The sequence below is a fragment of the Poecilia latipinna genome, unplaced genomic scaffold (assembly GCF_001443285.1).
Source record: "Poecilia latipinna isolate Pla-1442-1.1 unplaced genomic scaffold, P_latipinna-1.0 Scaffold814, whole genome shotgun sequence".
Taxonomy (NCBI): domain Eukaryota; kingdom Metazoa; phylum Chordata; class Actinopteri; order Cyprinodontiformes; family Poeciliidae; genus Poecilia; species Poecilia latipinna.
The window spans coordinates 278,870-283,126 of NW_015113430.1; the positions used below are offsets into that span (position 1 = coordinate 278,870).

The 4,257-nt window shown below is 43.9% G+C and overlaps 1 long non-coding RNA gene across 1 annotated transcript in view; it reads right to left on the bottom strand.

The window, feature by feature from the left end:
- LOC106956386 (uncharacterized) overlaps positions 1-4,257 on the bottom strand; it is a 9,960-nt gene extending 5,703 nt beyond the window's left edge. Inside the window, exon 1 of the long non-coding RNA XR_001426763.1 lies at positions 3,789-4,257. This is a non-coding gene — a long non-coding RNA (uncharacterized LOC106956386). The remainder of the gene's footprint in view (positions 1-3,788) is intronic.

Below are 4,257 nucleotides of genomic sequence, written 5' to 3' on the forward strand. Positions count from 1 at the left end.
GTTTTTTTGCATTTTTGGGGTTATTGGACCAATAGAAACCTTTCTACGCTTTTAGATTTTTGTCAAAATTAGCAGGACACCGCCCCTGTCCCGTTAATTCAAAATGTCCTGCTAGTGTTGCGTGTATTCTGACGAAATGTCCTGCTAAACCACATATACCAACACACACACACACACACACACACACACACACACACACACACACACACCAAGGAGAGAAGAAAAAAAAAACACAACTTCACAGTTTTAGTGGTTTACAAAACCAACTTGATTTCTGCCTCGTTTCATAATGATTTCCCTGCAGACTTTCATATAATCTAAGCTCTTATTCTCTTTTTGTATTCATTTTGACTCTGATTGACCTAAAGGAACAGTTTTGAGACAAGTGAGTTTTATAGCAGGTGTAGTTATCAAATGCAGAGCCCCAAATTCCTTCCGTTTTGTGTGCAAACACACAGCATTTGCATAAACCCGGCCGACCTCTAATTTTCCAGACAAGACTACCTATATTCCGGGGAAGATGAACAGCAGTTTTTCCCGGGATTCCAGAGCAATGAGGCAACAAATTAAAACAGACATTAGCGGTGAATTTGAGCTCTCGAGGGGAGTAGCAAGACACATGACTGGCAGAATCGTTGTGCAAACCTTCCCACAATTGTCTCTTTCATTGGTCCCATGGCACAGACTTGTTGCCTTCCAAAAGTGTGACTCAAGGAATGGGGGGGTGGAGAGAGAGCCCTGACTAGGTGGGTGGGATTCATTAAAAACGAGGGGGAGAAAAAAAAAAATCCCTCTCACAGACTTCTGATTCAACCCCATAACAACACCAATAGGAATCCACAGGTGTCACAGCTCCAAACTGACACCATATGATTGCATGTTAACCTCCAACAGCGATTGTGGTATTGCACTAATCGTTATCAGTGCTTTCTTTTATTTTTATTTTTATTTTTTTTTTGCTCACTGTTTGTCTGTTTCTTATACTTCATGACCCAGATCTTGTGCGGCTGTTAGACGTACATCAGGGCATAGTTCTTTGTGCATGTCAGCAGTCTGACCTGCTCACATGCAGTTACATGTGAAGGGCAACGGCGGATGTCGAAAAGGGGCAAAGATAACGGAGCAGGACTCCAGGGCTTTTTGGGTTTTCACTCTAGAAGTTTATGCAGTTTGTGAAGAATGAGAATGGAGGAAGCAAAGGGGGATTGAGCTCCATCTTTGGAGCTTCTGTTGATGTAAAAATAAATAAATAAATAAATAATAATGCTCTATTGCTGGTAAGAAATAGCCTTACAAAGTAGGTAGAATCAAGGAGGTGTACAGAGCCATGCAAAAGTATTTATATTCCTTGAAAGTTGCACATCTTCTCACATTGCAAGCACTAGAATCAATGTGTTTTAGTTGGATTTCGTATGATAGACCAACAAAAAGCAGCGTTTAATCCTGAAGTGGAAGAAACTGAAAACATTATTCTTTTTAAAGAAACACTGGCTTGCAGTTGAACCCAAACCTTTTTACTCTGGGAACACTGAGAACTCATCTGCCACCTAATGACTAAATACTGTTCATCTGTGTGTAATGTAATCTCAGAATACATGCAACTGTTCTGCATAAGCCTCAGAAATCACAGCAGCATCATAAAGGAACATACAGTTTAACAGTTTAAAGCACTGCTAAACAATATTCCATTCTGTCAACATCTTAATACGTGATGTCCAAACTGTCACCTGAAAATGGAAACGGTTTGTCACAGCCGCAAGCCTAACGGGACACGTCTTTCCATCTAGGCTGACAGGACCAATTAAGTAGAACATTAATCAGACAAGCAGTCAATCTGCAGGAATCCCCAAGCCCAGGTGGAGCATCTGTTCTTAGGATGATTGTTAGCAATACAGTGCTCTCTTAGTTTGTTTGAAGGGCAAGAAAATGGACGTGATCAGTACAAAAATAAACCAGCAAATACAAATTAATGACGCAGCTTTCATATTCCTTACAGAAAAAAAGATTTTTGTCATTCCATCATCATTTTCCTTCTACATCACACCAATGAACTAAGTTGGATTTCAAATAAAATCTGAATAAAACACACTGCAGAGACTTGTTCTGCACTGAACTGCACCTCCAAAAGAAAAAAAAAAAAAAAAAAAGGATGGTCTCAATTTCGTGCAAAACCTTGATGGTGAACCTGCACCACACGACGTGTCTGCAGCGAGATTAACTGCCTTTCCTCAACTCATCCCCAACTTTGCTTTGGTTATCCTTGGAGAGTAAGGATGATGGATTATGGTGAGTGAATGTTGTCAGGGATTTGGACTCTACAAGGAAAGAGCAAAGGCATCCATGGTAAATAAAAAAAAAAAAAAAAAAATTGATCAGAAGAGCCAGGAAAGCTTATGCATGAAAGTTAGGTGGGTGGTTATTTGTCAGTGCTACAAGCCCCGTCTTGCCCCCTTTTTTTCTCCTCAGTCTGTACTGTATATCTCTCATCACGACTGCGCTGGAGGCACAATGTGCAGCAGCCTTCGTGGGAGCCTGTCTGCAATGATTGCCCTGCTCCTCCAACGTTTGTATATGTCTTTCAGGAGACACGGGTAAGACGGAGGGGGCGGGCGGCGGAGGGTATAGGTGGGTGGAGCGAGGTGGGGGCTTCTCTAAAGTCTGACAAATTGCTGAAAATTGCCTTCACACAGCCATTCCTGTTTGGACACACTTGCCACATCTGGATGTGATCTGGCAACAAAAGTGCCGTGGCGGAGGGCTCAGCTCCCAGAGTGGTGCCACATATTACCCAAACCCCTCGCCTCCTCCGCCTCACTTCCTCCCTCTCTCTCCTCCTCCTCCTCCTCCTCCTCGGGTTGGATCTGCAAACACACAGCCCCCCCGCCCCCCGCCATCCCTCCAACTCATCTCTCCGTGGGGAACCAGGAGCTGATGGTACCGTGCGCTGACGCTAAGCGGTCGCCCCACAGACAGGAGCATTCCTGAGCACCTCTCTGACTTTAAGGGTATCAGTGGGTTGTAATTGAGGCGTCTGCTAAAATAATTGCTGCACTGTGATGCTGCGCCGCTGCACAGCCTTTCAAAGGAGAAAGCTGTTTGCAATCTGGCAGCAGAAGAATGCTGGGGGATAAATCATCTGTCTTTAACACAATAGCACACACACTCCCCCGCAGATGCAATAAGACTAGTTCTGTGAATCGTTTGTTGAGTCCTGACCATGTCACTTCACTGCAACAACTTTGTTACAGGCCCCACGACTTTATAGGAGTCGAGGCTTAAAACAATATCTGCCCCAGGTTGGCGGGTTTTTTTTGGGGGTTTTTTGTAACGGCGGTGATGCATTTAGCGAATTTCTGAATTATTTGCCTTTTCATGTACGCGTCAAATAAACATGCCGCTGACTAAGAAGTAGAGTAGAGGTCATGGGTAAATACTTGCAGCATTTTCAGCAGTGCAGCTGTGCAGCTGGACGAGGAAAAGCGAGCGCACAGCTGCAGACGGAGGCCTCGGCTTCTCAAATTGCCTCTGCTTCAGTTTCCTGTACTTTCCTACCGACCAGGCCAAAACGGGCTCATTAGACCCACCCCCAGTCTAATACTCTGTGATGTCATTGAAGTCTTTTTTTCCCCTCTTTTTTTTGTACTTTTCTTGATTTTTTTTTTTTTTTATCCCTTGTGCCAATGCCTCGGCTGTCACTGAGCAAATACTCCCAGGTGTTTGAGTAGAGCGAGCGAATGAAGAGATGTGAATGTTTGTTTTTTTTCTTTTCTTCTTCTGACGTTCTTTACCTGCCCATCTGTCTGCTGCTTTCCCCACATCTGCTTCAGTTTTGACTTCCCCGGGTTTTGTTTGTCCATCTGTTTGCATCACCCCTCCCCCATTCTTCTTCTTCTTCTTCTTCTTCTTCTTCTTCTTCTTCTTCTTCTTCTTCTTCTCTCCATCAGCAGAGGGAGGTTGAGGAATGATCAAGCCAGCTTTGAAGCTCCATGGCCCCTGCCCTGACTTTTCCCAGTACGTGAGCCCAGGCAGTTGCAAAAGCATTTAGGACCTTCTCAAGTATTACTCCATACATCTCAAGAACAAGAAAAAAAAGAAGAAAAACCAAAACATAGAAATGAGGAGTAGGGGGATGATGAGGGAGGATGAAACGGTGGAGTGGAACAAAACAAAAAGAGAGTGAATCCTCTTTTCCACCTAAGGATTTGTGGCTGATAGCTGAAAAGTATCCTCTCCAGTGTACTTTCAAGTGCTGCCTTA